Source organism: Zalophus californianus, chromosome 11 (assembly GCF_009762305.2).
Source record: "Zalophus californianus isolate mZalCal1 chromosome 11, mZalCal1.pri.v2, whole genome shotgun sequence".
Lineage (NCBI taxonomy): Eukaryota > Metazoa > Chordata > Mammalia > Carnivora > Otariidae > Zalophus > Zalophus californianus.
The window spans coordinates 101305445-101330545 of NC_045605.1; the positions used below are offsets into that span (position 1 = coordinate 101305445).

General features: G+C 39.2%; 1 long non-coding RNA gene across 1 annotated transcript in view; it reads left to right on the plus strand.

Annotated features, from left to right (window-relative positions):
• Nucleotides 1–25101, plus strand: part of LOC113915070 — a 153213-nt gene that overhangs the window by 45606 nt on the left and 82506 nt on the right. The gene's annotated exons all lie outside the window — the stretch shown is intronic.

The window sequence follows — 25101 nt, forward strand, 5'->3', positions numbered from 1 at the left end:
AATGGCACTTACTCTGCAGGGTTTTGAGGAAATATTAAGTCCTTCCCCTGTTCTGCCATAAGTGAGTCTGTGTGTCCTTTCTTACTGAAGAGGGGCCCTTCCTTAACTGGAATTCCATCTGTTGGGTTGCCTTGTGCCTGCAGATCCTTAATGAGTTCCAGAAGAAGTATGATTTGTAGTTTATCCAGCCTTCTCTTATCATTAGTGTGGGAACAATGCTTTTTCCAGCTTCCCAAACCCTACATATAAGCAGAAATGAGATTACATCTTTTCTTCATTTAGATATACATAATTATAATGGCATAGACAATAATTGCTCAAAGAAGTTCCTGATACATGGTAAGCATACATAAATGTTTTATTAAATAAAGAAAGGATAATTGAATATAATGCATTATGCATGTACAAATATTTAGTGGAAATAATTCTTTTCTGGTGTTCTAGGTTTAGTCCTTTTCCATAAGGCTCATATTCATGAAATGACAGAAACAGTTCTTTAAAAGTTTTCACTGCTGGGGGGGGAAGCAATATGGCGGAGGAGTAGGAGACCTAAATTTCGTCTGGTCCCAGGAATTCAGCTAGATGGGGATCAAACCATTCTGAACACCTACTAACTCAACAGGAGATCAAAGAAAAGAATAGCAGCAACTCCCTGAACAGAAAAGCAACAACTATCTGGAAGTAGGACGTGCAGAGAAGTGAATCCGAGGCGATATTTGGGAAGATAGACGGCGGGGGAGGGGCCCTCCGTCTGCAGCTTCTGGCAAATGATAGAGCAGCAGAGCACAAAATTGGAACTTTTGGAAGTCAGCTCTGCTGAGGGACGTCGCTCCAGTGGCTAAGCCAGTGTTGGAACACTCGCTGGGACAGTGTGGTCTCAGGACCCTGGGGGTCACGGAAAAACCGGGGGTGCCTGAGTGGGCAGAGCTCCCAGGTATCAGAACGGGGAAGCCGGCTGCAGAGACGGAGCTGAGGCGCGGGCTCTCAGCTCGGGGTTGCCATAAACCGTGATTCGTGGCACACTCGGGCCACTGCTCCTCCAGCAGGGACCCAACAAGCAGCAGATCCGGGGAGACTCCCCTTCCTCGCCCAGGAGGAGCAGCGCGGGAGCACACCACAGGGATCTGCTGGGTTTGGAGACTCCACACAGGGTCATGAGCCAGAGATAGAAATGCTCAGTCACAGGCCAGGTGAGCACGGAGTGAGGCTGGAGACTGGGAGACGGGAGTGATTGACTTTTTTTCTCTGGGGGAGCACTGAGGAGCGGGGCCCCAAGTTCTCAGCTCCTCTGGGGCAGAGATTGGGAGGCCGCCATTTTCACTCTTGTCCTCCAAAGCTGTGCAGAAAGCTTGCAGGGAACAAAAGTTCCCAAGAGCAACCCCGAGCAGATTAGTTAGCCTGGACCTGGCAAGGGTGGGGCAATTCTGACTCTGGCAAAGACATTTGGTAACCACGGCAACAGGCCCCTCCCCCAGAAGATCAGCAAGACCAGCCAAGACCAAGTTTACCGATCAATGAGAACGGCAGAACTCCAGCGCTAGGAGAATACAGCACATAGAATTCATGGCTTTTCCCCCCATGATTCTTTAGTCTTTCAAAGTTAATTTTTTTTAACTTTCTTTTTCGTTTCTTTTTTTTTTGAATTTTTCTTTTTTCCCTTTTTCAACCAACATCTTATCAATCCGTTTTTTAAAATTCTTTTCATTTTTCATTTTTAGAGTCATATTCTATCCCTTCATATTAGTTAACCTTATTTTTGGTATATATATATATATAAGTTGTTCTCTCTTTAAAATTTTGGGATACAGTTTCTTCTAAGAGACCAAAATACACCCTAAATCTCTAGTGTATGGCTTTGTTCTAGTCGCCTGCCTGATCACATTCTCTCCATTTTTTTTAAAATCATCTTCTTTCTTTTTACAACCAACTTCTTATCTTATAAATTCCTTTTATAAAATCTTTTATAATTTTCATCTTTAAGGTCATATTCCATCCCTTCATCGTATTAACCCTTATTTTTATACATATATAAGTTTTTTTTCTTTAAAATTTTGAGAAGCACTTTCTTCTAACAGACCAAAATACGCCCAAAATCTAGTGTGTGACACTCATCTATGCACCAGCCTGATCATATTTGATCATATTCTGTTTTTTGTTTTTCTTTGTTTCTTTGTTTTTATATTTTTCTTTTTCTTTCTTTTCTTTCTTTCCGTTACTTTTCCCCCGGTTTCAGGTCTCTTCTGATTTGTTTAGTGTATATTTCGTTGGGGTCATTGTTACCCTGTTAGCATTTTGTTCTCTCATTCATCTGTTCTCCTCTGGACAAAATAAAAAGATGGAAAAAATCACCTCAAAAAAAAAAAAAAGAACAAGACGCAGTACCGAATGCCAGGGACCTTTTCAATATGGACATTAGTAAGATTCAGAACTAGAGTTCAGAATGATGATTTTAAAGATACTAGCTGGGTTTGAAAAAAGCATGGAAGACATTAGAGAAACCCTTTCTGGAGAAATAAAAAAACTAAAATCTAACCAAGTTGATATCAAAAAGGCTATTAATGAGGTGCAATAAAAAATGGAGGCTCTAACTGCTAGGATAAATGAGGCAGAAGAGAGAATTAGTGATATAGAAGACCAAATGATGGAGAATAAAGAAGCTGAGAAAAAGAGAGATAAACAACTACTGGATATTTAGGGCAGAATTCGAGAGATAAGCGATACCATAAGATGAAACAACATTAGAATAATTGGGATCCCAGAAGAAGAAAGAGAAAGGCAGAAGGTATATTGGAGCAAATTATAGCAGAGAACTTCCCTAATTTGGGGAAAGAAACAGGCATCAAAAACCAGGAGGCACAGAGAACCCACCTCAAAATCAGTAAAAATAAGTCAACATCCCGACATCTTAATAGTAAAACTTACGAGTCTCAGAGACAAAGAGAAAATCCTGAAAGCAGCTCCAGACAAGAGGTCTCTAACCTACAATGGTAGAAATATTAGATTGGCAACAGACCTATCCACAGATACCTGGCAGGCCAGAAAGGACTGGCATGATATCTTCAGAGCACTAAACGAGAAAAATATACAGCCAAGAATACTATATCCAGCTAGGCTGCCATTGAAAATAAAAGGAGAAATAAAAAATCTTCCAGGACAAACAAAAACTAAAGGGATTTCCAAACACGAAACCAGCCCTACAAGAAATATTGAAAGGGGTCCTCTAAGCAAAGAGAAAACCTAAAAGTAACGTAGACCAGAAAGGAACACAGACAATATACAGTAACAGTCACCTTACAGGCAATACAATGGCACTAAATTCCTATCTTTCAATAGTTACCCTGAATGTAAATGGGTTAAAAGCCCCAATCAAAAGACACAGGCTATCAGATTGGATTAAAAAAAGCAAGACACATCATTATGCTGTCTGCAAGAGACTGATTTTAGACCCAAAGACACGCCCAGATTGAAAGTGGGGGGTGGTGGAAAACCATTTACCATGCTAATGGACACCAAAAGAAAGCTGGGGTGGCAATCCTTATATCAGACGAATTAGATTTTTAAACCAAAGACTTTAATAAAAGATGAGGAAGGACACTATATCCTACTTAAAGGGTCTATCCAACAAGAAGATCTAACAATTGTAAATATCTATGCCCCTAACATGGGAGCAGCCAATTAATAACAAAAGCAAAGAAACACATCGACAACAATACAATAATGGTGAGGGACTTTGACACCCCCCTGACTGAAATGGACAGATCATCTAAGCAAAAGATAAACAAGGAAATAAAGACTTTAAATGAAACACTGGACCAAATGGACTTCACAGATATATTCAGAACATTCCATCTCAAAGCAACAGAATACACATTCTTCTCTAGTGCCCATGGAACATTCTTGAGAATAGATCATATCCTAGGTCACAAATCAGGTCTCAACTGGTACCAAAAGACTGGCATCATTCCCTGCATATTTTCAGTCCACAATGCTTTGAAACTAGAACTCAATCACAAGAGGAAAGTCAGAAAGAACTCAAATACATGGAGGATAAAGAATGAATGGGTCAACCAGGAAATCAAAGAAGAATTAAAAAAATTCATGGAAACAAATGAAAATGAAAACACAACTGTTCAAAATCTTTGGGATGCAGCAAAGGCAGCCCTAAGAGGAAAGTATATAGCAATACAAGCATTTCCCAAGAAACAAGAAAGGTCTCAAATACACAGCCTAATCCTAAACCCAAAGGAGCTAGAGAAAGAACACCAAATAAAGCCTAAACGCAGCAGGAGAAGAGAAATAATAAAGATCAGAGCAGAAATCAATGAAATAGAAACCCCCAAAAAACAGTAGAACAGATCAACGAAACTAGGAGCTGGTTCTTTGAAAGAATTAACTAGATTGATAAACCCCTGGCCAGACTTATCAAAAAGAAAAGAGAAATGACCCAAATAAATAAAATCATGAATGAAAGAGGAGAGATCACAACCAACACCAAAGAAATACAAACAATTATAAGAACATACTATGAGCAACTATATGCCAGCAAATTGGATAATCTGGAAGAAATGGATGCATTCCTAGAGATCTATCAACTACCAAAACTGAACCAGGAAGAAATAGAAAACCTGAACAGACCTATAACCCTAAGGAAATTGAAGCAGTCATCAAAAATCTCCCATCAAACAAAAGCCCAGGGCCAGATGGCTTCCCAGGGGAATTCTTTTTTTTTTTTTTTTTAAGATTTTATTTATTTATTTGACAGAGACACAGCAAGAGAGGGAACACAAGCAGGGGGAGTGGGAGAGGGAGAAGCAGGCTCTCCACTGAGCAGGGAGCCTGATGCGGGACTCGATCCCAGGACCCTGGGATCATGACCTGAGCCGAAGGCAGACGCTTAAAGACTGAGCCACCAAGGCACCCCTTCGCAGGGGAATTCTACCAAACATTTTTTTTTTTTAAGTCAAGAAGGATTTATTGCAAAATGACTACATATGGAATGTTGTGAAAAGTATCGAGTTGGATAAGAATATAATTATTTCATTATCTGCCTCTCCAGACTTCTGTTTTTTACCCCAAAAAAAGACATTACCATATCCTTTTGGTTTTTTTTGTTAAATTTTTTTATTGCTATGTTAATCACCATACATTACATCATTACTTTTTGATGTAGTGTTCCATGAATCATTGTTTGTGCATAACACCCAGTGCTCTATGCAGAACGTGCCCTCTTTAATACCCATCACCAGGCTAACCCATCCCCACAGGCCCCTCCCCTCTAGAGCCCTCAGTTTGTTTTTCAGAGTCCATTGTCTCTCATCGTTCGTCTCCCCCTCCGATTTACCGCCCTTCATTCTTCCTCTCCTGCTATCTTCTTCTTCATTTTTTTCTTAACATATATAGCATTATTTGTTTCAGAGGTACACATCTGTGATTCCATAGTCTTGCACAATTCACAGCGCTCACCATAGCACATACCCTCCCCAATTTCTATCACCCAGCCAACCCATCCCTCCCACCCCCCACCACTCCAGCAAACGTCAGTTTGTTTCCCGAGATTAAGAATTCCTCATATCCGTGAGGTCATATGATACATGTCTTTCTCTAATTGACTTATTTCACTCAGCATAACACCCTTCAGTTCCATCCACGTCGTTGCAAATGGCAAGATCTCATTCCTTTTGATGGCTGCATAATATTCCATTGTGTATATATACCACTTCTTTATCCATTCATCTGTCGATGGACATCTTGGCTCTTTCCACAGTTTGGCTATTGTGGACATTGCTGCTATAAACATCGGGGTGCACGTACCCCTTTGGATCCCTACATTTGTATCTTTGTGGTATATACCCAGTAGTACAATTGCTGGATCGTATGGTAGCTCTATTTTCAACTGTTTGAGGAACCTCCATACTGTTTTCCAGAGTGGTTGCACCAGCTTGCATTCCCACCAACAGTGTAGGAGGGTTCCCCTTTCTCCGCATCCCCGCCAACATCTGTCATTTCCTGACTTCTTAATTTTAGCCATTCTGACGGGTGTGAGGTGTTATCTCATTGAGGTTTTGATTTGAATTTCCCTGATCTTGAGCGATGTTGAGCACTTTTTCATGTGTCTGTTGGCTATTTGGATGTCTTCTTTGGGAAAATGTCTATTCATGTCTTCTGCCCATTTCTTGATTGGATTATTTGTTCTTTGGGTGTTGAGTTGGATAAGTTCTTTATAGATTTTGGATACTAGCCCTTTATCTGATATGTCATTTGCAAATATTTTCTCCCATTCTGTCGGTTGTCTTTTGGTTTTGTGGACTGTTTCTTTTGCTGTGCAAAAGCTTTTTATCTTGATATGTGTCTGTCTTTGTGCCAGTACCTTACTGTCTGGATGAAGACAGCTTTGTAATAGAGGTGGAAGTCCGGAATTGTGATGCTGCCAGCTTTGCTTTTCTTTATCAACATTCCTCTGGCTATTCAGGGTCTTTCCTGGTTCCATACAAATTTTAGGATTATTTGTTCCATTTCTTTGAAAAAAGGAGATGGTATATTGATGGGGATTGCTTTAAATGTGTAGATTGCTCTAGGTAGCATTGACATCTTCACAATGTTTGTTCTTCCAGTCCATGAGCATGGAACGTTTTTCCATTTTGTGTCTTCCTCAATTTCATCCATGAGTATTTTATACTTTTCTGAGTACAGATCTTATGCCTCTTTGGTTAGATTTATTCCTAGGTATCTTATGGTTTTGGGTGCAATTGTAAATGGGATCGACTCCTTAATTTGTCTCTCTTCTGTCTTGTTGTTGGTGTATAGGAATGCCACTGATTTCTGTGCATTGATTTTATATCCTGCCACTTTACTGAATTCCTGTATGAGTTCTAGCAGTTTTGAGGTGGAGTCTTTTGGATTTTCCACATAAAGTATCATATCATCTGCAAAGAGTGAGAGTTTGCCTTCCTCTCTGCCGATTTGGATGCCTTTGATTCCTTTTGTTGTCTGATTGCTGTGGCTAGGACTTCTAATACTATGTTGAATAGCAGTGGTGAGAGTGGACATCCCTGCCGCGTTCCTGACCTTAGGGGAAAAGCTCTCAGCTTTTCCCCATTGAGAATGATATTTGCTATAGGTTTTTCATAGATGGCTTTTATGAAATTGAGGTATGTACCCTCTATCCCTATACTCTGAAGAGTTTTGATCAAGGAAGAATGCTGTACTTTGTCAAATGCTTTTTCTGCATCTATTGAGAGGATCATATGATTCTTGTTTTTTCTTTTGTTAATGTATTGTATTACGTTGATTGATTTGCGGATGTTGAACCAGCCTCGCAGCCCAGGGATAAATCCCACTTGTTCATGGTGAATAATCCTTTTAATGTACTGTTGGATCCTATTGGCTAGTATTTTGGTGAGAATTTTTGCATCCATGTTCATCAAGGATATTGGTCTGTAATTCTCCTTTTTGATGGGGTCTTTGTCTGGTTTTAGGGTCAAGGTAATGATGGCCTTATGAAACGAGTTTGGAAGTTTTCCTTCCATTTCTATTTTTTGGAACAGTTTCAGAAGAATAGATATTAATTCTTTAAATGTTTTGTAGAATTCGCCTGGGAAGCCATCTGGCCCTGGGCTTTTGTTTGTTGAGAGATTTTTGATGACTGCTTCAATTTCCTTCGTGGTTATAGGTCTGTTCAGGTTTTCTATTTCTTCCTGGTTCAGTTTTGGTAGTCGATAGATCTCTAGGAATGCATCCTTTTCTTCCAGATTATCTAATTTGCTGGCAGAGAGTTGCTCATAATATGTTCTTATAATTGTTTGTATTTCTTTGGTGTTGGTTGTGATCTCTCCTCTTTCATTCATGATTTTGTTGATTTGGGTGATTTCTCTTTTCTTTTTGATAAGTCTGGCCAGGGGTTTATCAATCTTGTTAATTCTTTCAAAGAACCAGCTCCTAGTTTCATTGATCTGTTCTACTGTTTTTTGGGGGTTTCTATTTCATTGATTTCTGCTCTGATCTTTATTATTTCTCTTCTCCTGCTGCGTTTAGGCTTTATTTGCTGTACTTTCTCCAGCTCCTTTGGGTTTAGGATTAGGCTGTGTATTTGAGACCTTTCTTGTTTCTTGGGAAATGCCTGTATTGCTATATACTTTCCTCTTAGGGCTGCCTTTGCTGCATCCCAAAGATTTTGAACAGTTGTGTTTTCATTTTCATTTGTTTCCATGAATTTTTTTAATTCTTCTTTGATTTCCTGGTTGACCCATTCATTCTTTATCCTCCATGTATTTGAGTTCTTTCTGACTTTCCTCTTGTGATTGAGTTCTAGTTTCAAAGCATTGTGGACTGAAAATATGCAGGGAATGATGCCAGTCTTTTGGTACCAGTTGAGACCTGATTTGTGACCTAGGATATGATCTATTCTCAAGAATGTTCCATGGGCACTAGAGAAGAATGTGTATTCTGTTGCTTTGAGATGGAATGTTCTGAATATATCTGTGAAGTCCATTTGGTCCAGTGTTTCATTTAAAGTCTTTATTTCCTTGTTTATCTTTTGCTTAGATGATCTGTCCATTTCAGTCAGGGGGGTGTTAAAGTCCCTCACCATTATTGTATTGTTGTCGATGAGTTTCTTTGCTTTTGTTATTAATTGGCTGCTCCCATGTTAGGGGCATAGATATTTACAATTGTTAGATCTTCTTGTTGGATAGTCCCTTTAAGTAGGATATAGTGTCCTTCCTCATCTCTTATTAAAGTCTTTGGTTTAAAAATCTAATTCGTCTGATATAAGGATTGCCACCCCAGCTTTCTTTTGGTGTCCATTAGCATGGTAAATGGTTTTCTACCCCCCCACTTTCAATCCTGGGGTGTCTTTGGGTCTAAAATCAGTCTCTTGCAGACAGCATAATGATGTGTCTTGCTTTTTTAAATCCAATCTGATAGGCTGTGTCTTTTGATTGGGGCTTTTAGCCCATTTACATTCAGGGTAACTATTGAAAGATAGGAATTTAGTGCCATTGTATTGCCTGTAAGGTGACTGTTACTGTATATTGTCTGTGTTCCTTTCTGGTCTACGTTGCTTTTAGGCTCACTCTTTTAGGCCTCTACGTTGCTTAGAGGACCCCTTTCAATATTTCTTGTAGGGCTGGTTTCGTGTTTGGAAATCCCTTTAGTTTTTGTTTGTCCTGGAAGCTTTTATCTCTCCTTCTATTTTCAATGACAGCCTAGCTGGATATACTATTCTTGGCAGAATATTTTTCTCGTTTAGTGCTCTAAAGATATCATGCCAGTCCTTTTGGCCTGCCAGGTCTCTGTGGATAGGTCTGTTGCCAATCTAATATTTCTTCCATTATAGGTTACATATCTCTTGTCCTGAGCTGCTTTCTGGATTTTCTCTTTGTGTCTGAGCCTCGTAAGTTTTACTATTAGATGTCGGAGTGTTGACCTATTTTTCTTAATTTTGAGAGGGTTTCTCTGTGCCTCCTGGATTTTGATGCCTATTTCCTTCCCCACATTAGGGAAGTTCTCTTCTATAATATGCTCCAATACACCTTCTGACCCTCTCTCTCTTTCTTCTTCTGGGATCCCAATTATTCTAATGTTGTTTTGTCTTATCATATCACTTATCTCTCGAAATCTGCCCTCGTGATCCAGTAGTTGTTTATCTCTCTTTTTCTCAGCTTCTTTATTTTCCATCATTTGGTCTTCTATATTGCTGATTCTCTCTTCTGCTTCATTTATCCTAGCAGTTAGTGCCCCCATTTTTTATTGCACCTCATTAATAGCCTTTTTGATTTTGACTTGGTTAGATTTTAGTCCTTTATTTCTCCAGAAAGGGTTTCTCTCATAACTTCCATGCTTTTTTTAAGCCCAGCTAATATCTTTAAAGTCATGATTCTGAACTCTATGTCCCACATCACACTCATGTCCATATTGAGTAGGTCCCTGGCAGACGGTACTATCTCTTGTTCTTTTTGTTGAGGTGATTTTTTTCATCTTGTCATTCTGTCCACAGGAGAATAGATGAATGAGAGAACAAAATGCTAACAGGTGTAACAACATCCCCAGAAAATATACTCTAATCAAATCAGAAAAGACCTGAAACCAGGGGGAAAGAAAGGGAAAGAAAGAAAAAAGAAAGAGAAAAAAAGAAAAAGATAAAGATAAAAACAAACAAAAACAGAACAAAACAAAACAAAAAACAGAATATGATCAAATATGATCAGGCTGGTGCCTAGATCAGTGCCACACACTAGATTTTGGGTGTATTTTGGTCTGTTAGAAGAAAGTGCCTCCTTAAATTATAAAGAAATAAAGACTTATATATGTACAAAATAAGGATTGATACGATGAAGGGATGGAATATGATTGTAAAGATGAAAATTATAAAAAAATTTTAAAAAGAAATTGATAAGATGTTTGAAAAAAGAAAGGATTAAAAAAAAGGAAAGAAAGAAAAAAAAAGGGGGAGAGAATGTGATCAGGCAGGAGACTAGAACAAAGCCATACACTAGAGAATTAGGGTATATTTTGATATGTTAGAAGAAACTGTATTTCAAAATTTTAAAGAGAGAACAACATATATATATATATGCCAAAAATAAGGGTAACTACTATGAAGGGATAGGATATGACTCTAAAAATGAAAAATAAAAATGTTTTTTTAGAAAAAGGGATTGAAAAGATGTTGGTTGAAAAAGGGAAAAAGAAAAATTCAAAAAAAAGTTAAAAAAATTAACTTTGAAAGACCAATGAATTATGGTAAAAAAGCCATGAATTCTATGTGCAGTATTCCCCTAGCGCTGGAGTTCTGCTCTTTTCATTGATCGCTAAACTTGGTCTTGGCTGGTGTTCGTGATGATCTTCTGGGGGATGGCCTTGTTGCCATGGTTCCCAAATGTCTTTGCTGGAGGCGGAATTGCCCCGCCCTTGCTGGTCCAGGCTAAGCAATCTGCTTGTGTTTGCTCTCGGGAGCTTTGGTTCCCTGCAAGCTTTCTGTACAGCGTTGGAGGACGAGAGTGAAAATGGCGGCCTCCCAATCTCTGCCCCGGAGGAGCTGAGAACTCTGGGCCCCCGCTCCTCAGTGCGCCCCCAGAGAAAAGCAGTCACTCCCGTCTCCCCGGTTTCCGGCCACACTCCGTGCTCACCCAGCCTGTGACCGAGCGTTTCTATCTCTGGCACCCGACCCCGTGTGGAGTCTCCAAACCCAGCAGATCCCTGCGGTGCGCTCCCGCGCCGCTCCTCCCGGGGGAGGAAGGGGAGTCTCCCCGGATCTGCCGCTTGTTGGGTCCCTGCTGGAGGAGCAGTGGCCCGACTGGGCTGCAGATCACAGTTTATGGCCACCCCGAGCTGAGAGCCCGCGCCTCAGCTCCGTCTCTGCAGCCGGCTTCCCCGCTCCGATACCCGGGAGCTCTGGCACACTCAGGCACCCCTGGTCTTTCTGTGACCCCAAGGGTCCTGAGACCACACTGTCCCGCGAGGGTTCCACCCCCCACGTAGCCACTGGAGCGACGTCCCTCAGCGGAGCCGACTTCTCAATGTTCCGATTTTGTGCTCCGCGGCTCTAGCACTTGCCAGAAGCGGCGGACAGAGGCCCCCTCCCCCACCATCCATCCTCCCGAATATTGCCTCGGATGCACTTCTCCGCACGTCCTACCTTCCAGAAAGCGGTCGCTTCTCTGTTCAGAGAGTTGTTGCAATTCTTTTCTTTGATCTCCTGTTGAGTTCATAGGTGTTCAAAATGGTTTGATCCCTATCCAGCTGAATTCCTGAGACCAGACGAAATCCAGGTCTCCTACTCCTCCGCCATCTTGCTCCGCCCCCTGACCTCCAGTCTTAAGCAGGACCTCGACACCTATATGCCTGAGAGGGGAGTTCCTCAGCATGCTTGCCCCTCCTCCTCATGGCAACCAACCTCAGCCTTGTCTCTATGCAGGAACTGCATGGAATAGTATTTCCTACCACTCCCCCAGTGGTAGCCTACGTTTACTAGTGTTTAAATAGGATCCTGGGCTCAGGACAATTTCCTGTCCCTCTCCAGGAACAGTGGGCTTTTATTTATTTTACTCTTCTCCAGCAACAGTGCGTCTTTGCTTATGCCTTGAGGGTGGCAGGAGTTGTTAACTCTCTTCCAGCAATCTAACAGTTTTGCTACATAAGAGAAGAGAGCCCAGATAGGGGCTGCATTGTATGCCTTTCCCAGAGAGACATTCCCTGCAAAACCAAGGGAGGCACTTTCTGGTCCTCAACCTGTCCCCATTCTTTAATATTAGCACCTGGGGAAGGCCCATGGAGAAGAATCTGTGAGTAGATAGGACTCTTGTGTCTGGGGCTCCAGGTGCTTCCTACTGTCACACTAGCTCACGTTCAGTCTTAAGCAATTTAATAAAATTCTAACTAATTTCTTACCTGTTGTTATGGAAGCCACCTTGTTCTTCTTGTGCTCTGCCACAGGTAAGACAGTCTATGTGTCATTTCTTCTTTTCCTTGGTATTCAGCCTACTCGGTTGTCCTGTGCCCTCGGTTCTCTAGTGAGTTCCAAAAAATTATGATTTTGTAGTTTTTATCCAGCTTTTTCTCATCATTAGGGTGAGACCAGTGTTCTTTAAATCCCAGTCAGAAGCAGAATTAAGGTTATCTTTTCTTAATTTAGATATGCATTATTCTACCTTACCTTTGGTATCAATCTAGAAACTACATGAAGGGTTGGCAATGGCAAAAAATAAAAAATCCAAAGCTATTCCTTTACTCATATCTAGTTGGACTATAAAATTTTATTTGATTCTCTTGGTCAGGGTATGTGTTATGGTCTGAGATATTTATTTTGCCAGCTAAATTGAAGGATACATGTAACCATCCAATATGTTCATCTCCTATGGGTAAGATCACCCATTATCAAGAATCCATTCTACCAGTTATAATGTGCACCCTCAGGAAGGTTTTTTTCCACTTCAAATTCTTTGTAAGGAGAAGTAGTCCACTAAGAATACTTGTAGTCAAACACTTGGAATGGCCTAAGATCCCCAGAGGACAAGGAGTCTTTATCCTTGATTGGCACAGAAAAGCCAGAGGCCCATAAGTGCAAAGAAGCCAGACACTCCTCAAGAAAGTAATCAACTTTAGTGGAGCTGTAAGTTTATTTTCTCTGGGTTTTGACATGACAGACCATCTCAGGTACATCCAAGAATATTTCTACCTCCTCTTTCAGCACAAGACCATTTACTTCACTTAGATGTTGCTTGTAAAAGTTGCATTATCAAAAAGGTTAGTGTAATATCCTATTATTCCATCCCCAGCTTTTTCTATACCCAAATGTCCCAACTTATTTCTTTTTTAGGAATTATTATTCATGGTTTCAAATGTTGAGTCTCTTTGTTATTTAACTTTTAGTATCTATAAAAAGAAAATATGGGAAATTGACAAATGGAGGATCGTCTGGGTGGCTTAGTTGATTAAGCAGTGGACTCTTGATTTGGCTCAAGTTGATATCTCAGGGTCGTGGGGTGGAGCTCTGCATCGGGCTTCACACTCAGCATGGAGTCTGCTGGAGATTCTCTTTCCCTCTCTCTCTGCCCCTCCCTCTGCTCTCACCCTCTCTAAATAAATAAGTAAATAAAATCTTTTTTTTTTAAATATTGACAAAGGGAAATATCTTTTGGAATTGAACTGATTCATATGATTAAATCAAGTAATGATATTTATGTAAGTAGAGTTGTAGCAATCCTACCTTAGATATTTATTTATAGTTATTTTATTTTTGTAAAGATTTGTTTATTTACTGGAGAGAGAGAGAACAGGAGTTGGGGGAGGGGCAGAGGGAGAGAATTGTCAAGCAGACTTCTCGCTGAGCACAGAGCCTGACTTGGGGCCTGATCCCACCACCCATTAGATCATGACCTGAGCCAAAACCAAGAGTCGGCCACTTAACCAACTGAGCCATTCAGGTGCCCCTATTTATAGTTATTTTAAGATAGTTTTTATTAGAATTTTTTTTTAGTTTTTATTTAAATTCCAGTTAGTTGACATACAGTGTAATATTAGTTTCAGGTATACACTTTAGTGATTTAGCACTTACATAGGACACCTGGTGCTCATCACAAGTGCCCTCCTTAATCCCCATCACCTATTTAACCCATTCCCCCATCCACCTCCCCTCTGGTAGCCATGCATCTGTTCTCTATAGTTCAGAGTCTGTTTCTTGGTTTGCCTCTCTTTTTTTTCCCCTATGTTCATTTGTTTTGGTTCTTAAATTCCACATATGAGTGAAATCATATGGCATTTGTCTTTCTCTGACTGACTTATTTCACTTAGCATAATACTCTCTAGCTCCATCCATGTTGTTGCAAATGGCAAGACTTCATTCTTTTTTATGGCCGAGTAATATTCCATTGTATATTAGAATATTCTTTTTTTGCATATTAGAATATTCTTGATCAAAATTCATTTTAAAAACATCAATTAGAGGTATGGCTATTAACTGGGTTTTTACAGTTGTCATATCCCATAATTCAGTAAATTAATTCTACTAGCAATAGCTTGGGGTATCTAAAATATAGACTGACCCTGTCTAGGTCATTAATAACAGTAAGTGCAACATTTATGCTATGAAAAACCCTACGAACTGTTCCTCTGAAGATTAAAAAATAGAACTACCATATAACCCAACTACCATATATACTTTGGGTATATAATCAAAGGAATTGAAAATAAGATTTTGAATAGCTATTGCATTCCATGTTCACTGCAGCATTAGTCACAGTAGCCTAGATGTGGAAGCAACCTAAGTATCCACTGACAGGTAAAGAAAATGGATAAAGAATGGATAAAGAAAATGTGGTATAACATAAAATAATATAATTCAGCCTTAAAAGAGAAGGAAGTCCTACATGGATAATAACTCAAGGACATTATGGTGAGTGAAATAAGCCAATCACAAAAAGACAAATACTGCATGCCACCCACTCATGAGGTGTCTAAAATAATCAAACTCATAGAAGTAGAAGGTAAAGTGGTGGTTACCAGGAGCTGGGGAAATAGAAAAATGATGAGCTTCTGTTGAATGGATATAACATGTCTATATGCAAGATGAGAAAGTTCTAGAATTCTGCTGTACAATATTGTGCTTACAGATAACAATAAGGTACAATAATATACACTTAAATATTTGTGAAGGGCTCATATTATTTTTTAACCAGAAATAAATGAACAAACAAATAAATATTAAAAGTAGGGGACAAAGCCATCAGAGACAAAAAAAAAAAAACAACCCACATTTCATACAGGGAGCAATGATAAGAATTGTGGTTGGGCAGTTAGAATGGCAAAAATGGACAGGGAAAGAAACAATAAATGTTGGAGAGGTTGTGGAGAAAGGGGAACCCTCTTACACTGTTGGTCGGAATGCAAGTTGGTAGAGCCACTTTGGAAAACAGTGTGGAGGTGCCTCAAAAAATTAAAAATAGAGCTACCCTATGACCCAGCAAGTGCACTCCTGGGTATTTACCACAAAGACACAGATGTAGTGAAAAGAAGGGCCATATGCACCCCAATGTTCATAGCAGCAATGTCCACAATAGCCAAACCGTGGAAAGAGCCGAGATGCCCTTCAACAGATGAATGGATAAAGAAGATGTGGTCCATATATACAATGGAATGTTACTCAGCCATCAGAAAGGATGAATACCCAACTTTTACATCAACATGGATGGGACTGGAGGAGCTTATGCTAAGTGAAATAAGTCAAGCAGAGAAAGTCAATTATCATACGGTTTCACTTATTTGTGGAACATAAGGAACAGCATGGAGGACATTAGGAGAAGGAAGGGAAAATGAAGGTGGGGAAATTGGAGGGAGAGATGAACCATGAGAGCCTATGGACTCTGAGAAACAGGTTTTTAGAGGGGAGGGTGGTGGGATGGGTTAGCCCAGTGATACAATATTAAGTAGGGCACGTACTGCATGGAGCACTGGGTGTTATATGAAAACAATGGATCGTGGATCACCACATCAAAAACTAATGATGTATTGTATGGTGACTAACATATCATAATTAAAAAAAAAAAAAGAATTGTGGTTGGCTTCTTATCATTACAATTCAAGTTACAGTGCATTGGAACAACATCATAAATAGTGCTTCAGGAAAAAAAATATAATTCTATACTCAGTAAAAATATCCTTCAAAAATGTAGGTAGAATAAAGTCATTTTCAGATCATGATAATCAGCTACTCTGACATTACCAGGATCCGTGCTGTTTTATGTTTTCAGTCGCCAGAAAATCCCAATGTTGTGATGACAATCACAGATGTCACATAAAAATGCTGCCTTAGATGAGCAGAATTTCATGTCATCTTGCTTCTTGCTGGATGCATCAACTTGGAGAATTCTATAGTTTTTTTCTACCCTTAGTACATCCGCTGTGTCTATCTTTTCTGATAACAGTATCTATGTTACACTAATTCATTACAGATGTTTGAATTTTGTTGTTGTATAATTTATTGAGATGTGAGAATGTTGTTTTGGAAAATTCCTATACCGTGGAGGGAAATATATATTTATATAGAGAGAGAGCACGCACGCTGTATGTTAGTGCATTCATAAATTAATGATGCAGTATTCTATTCTCAAATTCCTTTTTAAGGGAGACAAAAAATTCATTACCTTAAAAGTATATTTGGTGACAATGCAAAATTCTTTCTGCTTACTTTCTAAACTTTAGAATGGGGATTTTATTACAAGAGACAGTTAACTGTAAAGTCATCCTCTTGAACATTTTTGAAACTTTAATTTTGTGAAACTGCACAAAACATTAGTGCATAGCAGGCAGTGTTATGCTTTATTAAATTATATAAAAGTTCCACATTTGGTATAAAAATAATGGCTGGTATTAACTGTAAAACTCCTCACACACAATAGAACATGACATTTGAAGTAGCTCTCTCTATCCAGAATGATCTTGTCTTCATACAAATGATTTGCATGCATATTGCAACTTGAAACAAGTTAATAACATGCTAAATTTTCTTTTATCTTGTCAATTTAGGAAAAAAGTCATATTCATCATTTATAATTTTAGTCTAGTTTATAGAATGTTATGTGTGATAAAATTTCACAAATTAGATACAGTCTTGTAGATTTTTTTTCCTGATTTACCTTAAATTTGAACCATTTTTGCTATATAGACTTTCACAGATGTTGCATAATTTTCTTTTTGCATGTGTATTGTTTTCTGGGTATCAAGATGTTCAGTTGTACTATTGGGACATGACAGGGTACTGAATTCTTTTGCTCTGTCCTCCATGTACACACTCCAAATAAGGATTAATAGAATGCTGCTGGAGAGTAGAATAAATGGCACTACTCGAATAGTATCAAAACAGTGATTATAGATATTCTCCTCACTAGCCAGATGCATGAAAAGATAATCAGAAACCAGCAAAATAAGCCAGACAGAGGAACACAAATACTGCACAGTATCCCGTATATGCGGAAGTTTTAAAAATAAAAAAGAAGTGAAACTCATAGAAGCAGAGAATAGAAAAGTGGTTGCCAGGAGCTGTAGGGTGGGGGAAATAGGGAGACGTTGGTAAAAGGACACAAACATTCAGCTATCAGATGAGTAAGATCTGAGGAACTAATGTAAAACATGGTGACTGTAGTTAACAGTATTATGTAATTGAAATTTGCTGAGGGAGTAGAACTTAAATGTTCACACACACACGATAAATATGTGAGGTGTTAGGTGTGTTCATTAACTAGATGGTAGGAGCCCTTTCACAGTGTGGATATCAAGTCACCATTATATACACTTTAAATATCTTAAAACTTTGTCAATTATACTTCAATAGAGCTGAAAAAAAAAAAGAAAATTACAAACCTACAGAAAAATTGCAAGATGATATCATTAGAACTTGTCTATTCTTCACCTGGATTTATCTATTAAGATTTGGACACATTTGCTTTATATACAATTACATGTATAATTACTTTTAATATTTTTTGTTATATCTTTTTAAAAATATTTTATTTATTTATTTGACAGAGAGAGAGACAGCGAGAGCAGGAACACAGCAGGGGGAGTGGGAGAGGGAGAAACAGGCCTCCCGCCAAGCCAGGAGCCCGATGCGGGGCTTGATCCCAGGACCCCAGGATCATGACCCGAGCCCAAGGCAGACGCCTAATGACTGAGCCACCCAGGCGCCCCTTTTTGCTATATCTTTTAAAAGTAATACATTTCACAACTTTTTTCCCTTAAATATTTCAGGGTGGTCAAATAAATAAAATCTTTAAAAAAATATTTCAGGGTGTATCTTTTATTTGTTTTTATTTATTTTTTAAGAAGATTTTTACTTATTTATTAGAGAGAGAGAGAGCAGAAGCAGGGGGGAGCAGCAGGCAGAGGGAGAGGGAGAAGCAGGCTTCCCGCAGAGCAGGGAGCCTGATGTGGGGCTTGATCCCAGGACCCTGGGATCATGACCTGAGCTGAAGGCAGATGCTTAACGACTGAGCCACCCAGGCGCCCCTCTAAATAACTTTTAAGTGAAACAGTAAAATTCACAAGGAGACTAAGTAAATAAAGAATGTCAATAAATGCCAGAAGAACTGCATTAAGGTGAGGACAGAAAACCCCGGGGTTTGTGGTTTAGATTGCAAAAACCATCAAGCTATTATATAGAGTAGGAGAACCTTCTCTTTCCTCTCCGGACCATGTCCATCTCCCTTAAGTGTTTTCTACAGTGATGGTGAGCAAGACCATCTCCACAAAAACATAGGATAGCCTAATGAGTAATATGGAAGAATAAATGTGTAAATTATATATCTACAGAGGGAACATTATAAGGAAACCAACCTCTATAATAAAACAGTGCTGCATGTCATGGTTAAAGAAAAAAGACTCAGTAAAATTGAGGAAGAACTTAACATTACTTTTAAATAGCCTTTGTAAAGTTCGGTAACTTATGACGACAGCATCCGTATTCCCCTTCTTGCTGCACACTAGGAGCCAGTGTCTCAATCTCACGCATGACATGTAATCTTGTCTTTCCAACTGGGATCATGAGGAATCTTCTCTCTCTGAGTGTCATGAGGTCTCCTATAACTACTTTAGTGACACAGTATCCCTCCTCCCTTCTTGACCACAGGATGTCTTAGAGAGGGACCTTAGCTTGTACACCTATGGATGTGATGGCTTGTTACTTTGGTGTGTTAAGGAAATAGACTGTGATGGTCTACAACCTTGGTATGGAGACCTCTTCCCCTCTTCCTTCTGGCAATTCAGGTATACTAAAAAGTCTTAAATTCTGAGTCTCTTGTTTTTTCATGCCTTCCCAAAACAGTATCTTTGGGTATCTGGATTCAGCTAGATAGTAGGTCCAGAAAAAGGATATAAAACACAATCTTTTCTATTGTTGTTGCAGGCATCATAAATGAGAGAAAGAGGAAGAAAGAAAACTTGGGCCCCCAGTTTGGTTCTCAGAGGTTTCTAATATTTAAGGACAGGCTAGGACACATGTCCTCTCACTGTGGAACATCTAGCCATCTCTAACATTTGATAACAGGACCAAGATTGCAGAATTGGTTAATGTCGATGTTAATTTCAGGGACTTTGGGGTGCCTTAAAAATGGCTCAAGATGAGAAGCGCAGCAACTGTGCTATTGCTGAGTGGTGGAGATGGAGGATGTGATTCTAAATATGGGGACACAGAGGACAGAAGGTAGGTGGCAGTGTGGGGAAAATGATCCTTCAAGTAGAATTTCAAATAACTCTGGTGAATGTCCTTGCCAGGCATTTCTTGGAATTCAAAGGTTTATGTCTTTCTGTGTTATTACATATCCTAGCTGAAAATATTCTTTCCTTTGCTATAAACCAATTCGGCTTTCAATAGTCAGCATGTTTAATGGGGATCATGAAAAGGGGTAATTTGTGTCTGCCTAGTAATTCAACTGGTGTCCATACTGGAACTCTAGCCAATAAAAATGTGTATTTCCTTTTCCTGCCACTGACATTTCTGGCACAAGGACTACTGAACTTATATACATGGTACGTGCTAGATTGGTACCCAATTATTTTGAATCCAATTTATAAATTATACTCTGGACATCTTATAGCCTGGTTCCACCCAATTTGCTAACCATTCCCTGCCCGCCCCTCCCCCCCACCTTATAAAGATAATCTTCAGTCCATATTGCACCTATCCTGGTGCTTAATACTAAAACTTACAACTTATGTTTTTGGAGTGCTTAATATGTGCCAGACATTTTTCCAATTTGTTTATATTTTCTCATTCATTTGATTTGTGCAATACACCTATAATTTGGGAACTGTCATTTTCCCTCATTTTAAAGATGAGAATTCAGTGACACAGAGATATTAAATAATTTCCCCCACTTTATAGAGCCAACAAAAGGCAGATCTGTGATCTTCATTCAGAGTCCAGCTCCATAGTATGTACTTTTAATCACTACACTACACTGCTCCACCCGCAGTGTTTATATAATATTATTGATGTGTTTTGTTTTATATTAATAGGTGATTACTAGAATGTAACCTCCTCAAGGGATCTGTTTCATTCAGTATGTGTCCAAATTCCTAGAATAGTCCCTGGCACACAATAGGAACTTTAGCATTCCATATTAAGTAAAGGTTGTGTAAATGTGATATATTAGTACAAATTGAATATTTGTCATTTGATATATATTGATCTCTTTATATATTGATCTATAAATATACACACTCACATATATATAAGAGAGAGATCTATAAACATATTCACAAATATATATGTAGATTCATCTATTATCTATAGACCTATAGACAGACTGTGCCCACTATCCCCTCTCGATGTCTTCCAACTGATGGACCCTCTAGTTTAACTTCCACAATCAAACACAAAATTTGCTTATAGCAGGGTGATTATCAGGATGGAAATTGACCCTTTTCAAGAAAGATAACACTGTTCTCACTCTCTTGGGGTTTCTGTGAGGAAAATGTTACCACTAGTCAGTCTTTCTCTTAAGAACACCCTGAGGATCATATACACCTGATATCATATATTTATGTGCATAATATGTTAACATGATTATTCAACAGAGATCAAAGGGCTACTAGTGAAAGTTGCACTTCACAACACCTACTGAGGAGATAGGACACACTTTGGTCAGTAAATAAAGGGGGTCAGGAGTGATGTCACCAAGATGGTGGGATGTGAGGCTCTTGACCTTCTCTCCTCCCAGGGACACACTCAGAGGGGGCAGTTCCCTCTGAGAGAAATCCAGAAACTTGCAGAGCAACTTCTACACATTAGGTGAATGAGAAGAGTCACAATGAAATGGATAGGAAGGGCTAAGCTATGCTTGCCATAAACCCCACCCCAGCACAGAACCTTACAATCAGGAGGGAACCCCCAACTCCCAGTTTCTTCCTGAGAAGCAAAGGCTAGACCACATATCTAGTACCCAGTTTTAAGGCTACCACACAAGGGATAGGCCCCCAAATCACCTTTCTCTGAGAGCCAGTGTGGCTTGGCATACATGAATCTCACAGGGCCACATCAAACAAAGAAGCAGTTTTAAAATGGGTGCGTGAGCATTTTTTTTTTTGCAGCTATCCCTTCCAGGCTCAGCATAGAAGGAGCAGGCAAAATGCCATCTCCCAGTTTCTCCCTGGAAAGGATTTGACCATATACTTTCCCAGCTGCTGCCTTAGGTTCTGGCTTCTAAACAACTTACATGTGGGAGCTCACTGGGATATTCCCAGCAACCTAAAAGAGCTGGTGGATATATCTTCTGCTTTCTCTCCTCGGATAACTGCAGTAATAAAACAAAGGCTCCAGCTTCTTCCTGAAAGGAGTTTGTCTACAGATCTACCACCTCATCACCTTATCTCTATCCTTTTTTTTTTTAGTACCTCATCTTCTAAGGCTGCCCTTTGAGGGACTGACTTCTAAATTACCTAGCTTTGGGAACCAAAGAGGTTCAGCATTCATGAATCCCTCAGGAACACACAAAATAAAGAGGTAGCTCTTACAAAAGCATTCCCAGAGGCTATCCCCTCTGGCTTAGCACAGAGTAAGTAGGCAAAAACAGCCAGTTCCCAGTTTCTCTCTGATAGGGGCTAGATTGTAATATCTTGACTTTTCCAGGTGCTGCCTGGAGGTTGGGCTTCTAATTAGCTTGCATTGGAAGCTGAAGGGGCTGGCACATAATAGTTCTCTGGGAGCCTAAACAGCCATGTGGGCAATTCCCTAATCTCCTGGAAACCACAAAAAGCAAAGACAGGGGTTTGCACAAACACAGAGGCTTGAGGAAAATAAAGGCTCAGGTCAAGCTTATTGACAAAGATTATTTCCTACATGAGGCAAGTCTGTCAAGACTGGGAGACATGGCTGTTTTAGCTAATGTGCAAAAACCAGTACAGAGAGTTAAGGAAAATAAAGAATAGAGGAATATGTTCCAAACAAACAAACAAACAAAGATAAATGTCCAGAAACCAATCTTAATGAAACATAGATAAGTAATTTACCTGACAGAGAGTTTCAAATAATGGTTATAAAGATGCTCACCAAGGTCAGGAAAGCAATGCATGAACAAAGTGAACATTTCAATAAAAAGACAGAATATATTTTAAAAGTACCAAACAAATCACAATAACTAAACTGAAAAATTCAATAGAGTGATTCAACAATAGCCAAGATCAGATGGAGAAAAGGATCAGCAAACTCAAAGATCGGTCAGTGGAAATAATCTAATCAGAGGAGCAAAAATAAAAAAATAACTAAAAAGAGTGAAAATAGCTTAACCAATTTATGGAACACAATCAAATGGACCAATATACCTATTATAGGTATCCCAGAAGGAGAAAAGAGAGAGAATAGCACAGAAATGTGTTCAAAATAATAATGGCTAAAAACTTCCCAAACTTGGGGAAAGAAACAAACACTAAAATCCGGGAAACCCAAAGAGAACCAAAAAAATAAATAAGTAAAAATAATCCAAAGAGATTCACACCAAGACACATTATAATTTAATTGTTAAAAAGTAAAAACAAAGAGTTTTAAACACAGCAAAAGAAAAGTGACATTTACATAGAAGAAAACCCTAATAAGACTACAAGCAGATTTTTTTCAGCAGAAAGCTTGCATGCTTGAAGGGAGTGGAATGATATATTCAAAGTGCTGAAAGAAAAACAACTGCCAGCTAAGAACTGCTTTACCCATGAAAGTTTCCTTCAGAACTTGAGGGGAGATGGATTTTCCCAGGCAAACAAAAGCTGAAGGAGTTCATTACCACTAGAGCAGCCTTACAACAAATGTTAAAAGAATTTCTTCAAGCTGAAAGATATTCAGTACAAATGGAAACCAAAAGAGAGCAGGAATAGCTTTACTTATATCAGGCCAAATAGACTTTATGTCAAAATATATAAGGAACTCATATGGCTCAAGAGCAAACTAAAGCAAAACCCCATATAATCCAACCAAAAAATGAGCAGAGGACCTGAAAAGACATTTTTTCTGAAGAAGACACACAAATGGCCAACAGGTAAATGAAAAGATGCTCATCACTAATCATCAGGTTAGGCAAATCAAAACCACAGTGAGATATTACCTTCATCTGTCAGGGTTTGTGTTACCAAAACGACAAGAGATAAGGAGGCTAGCAAGGATGTGGAGAAAAGGGAACCCTTGTGCACTGTTGGTAGGAATGTAAATCATTACAGCCACTATAGAAAACAGTGTGGAGGTTCCTCAAGGAATTAAAAATAGAACTTCAATATGATTCAGCAATCCTACTTCTAGGTATATAGATCCAAAGGAAATGAAATCACTACCTAGGAAAGTTTTCTGCATTCCCATGTTCACCACATTGTTCACAACAGCCAACTTATGGAAACAAGCTAAGTGTCCATTGACAGATTAATGGATAAAAATGATGTGATGCACACACACACACACTGGAATATTATTCAGCCATAAAATAACAAGGAAATCCTGCCATTTGTGTCAACATGGATGAATCTGGAGGGCATTATATTAGTGAAATGAGTCAGACAGATAAAGACAAATACTATGGTATCACTTATATGTGGAATCTTAAAAAAAAAAAAAAAAGTCGAGCTCATAGAAACATGAGTGGTTTCTATGAGTTTGAAAAATGGTGGTTGCCAGGGGCTGGGATGTGGATGGCATAGGGAGAGGCTTGTAAAAGCGTTCAAACTTTCAGTCTTAAGATGAGTTAAGTGCTAAGGACCTAATATATAGCATGGTGATTATTGTTGGTAATTCTGTAATGTGTCACTAAAATTTGCTAAGAGATTAGATCTTTTTAAAAAATTTTTATTGTTATGTTAATCACCATACATTACATCATTAGTTTTTGATGTAGTGTTCCATGATTCATTGTTTGTGTATAACACCCAGTGCTCCATGCAGAGCGTGCCTTCTTTAATACCCATCACCGGGCTAACCCATCCTCCCACCCCCCTCCCCTCTAGAACCCTCAGTTTGTTTTTCAGAGTCCATCATCGCTAAGAGATTAGATCTTAAGTGTTCTCTCACACACACACAAAAGTAAGTATATGAAATAATGAAAGTATTAACTTGGTTGCAGGAGGCCTTTCACAATGTATATTTGTATATATGTATATATTACCACGTTTTGTACTTTAAATATATTACAATTTTATTTGTCAATTATACCTCAGTGAACCTGGTTGAGGGTGGGGGGGCTGGGAGAGGGAGGGTAAAGAAAAGAGAGAGGATAATTACACTATACCCTTAAGATAATGCCACATCTTGGCAAAAGTGTCAGGATATGCTCATTAGCAATACTCTGCTTGTAAGATAGGAGTTCCAGGAGAAGCATTAGGGCAGAATGCAACTGAATAGTGTCACTGTAGGAAACTGAACAAGACCAGGGTCCACTACAGGAAGGTCTGGCCATGCCAGGTCTGCTAGACCCAAAGGGGAGTCCATGAGTGGTTTAAGAGCAGGGACTGTGGTGGTTCTGTTGACCATTTGTACTGCTTCCCAGAGCCCAGACAACACACACCACTTCACTGCTAATTACAATTTATTCTTTCTCTCTGCCCACCATCCACTCTTCCTGCCACATCAGCCCACCAAACACT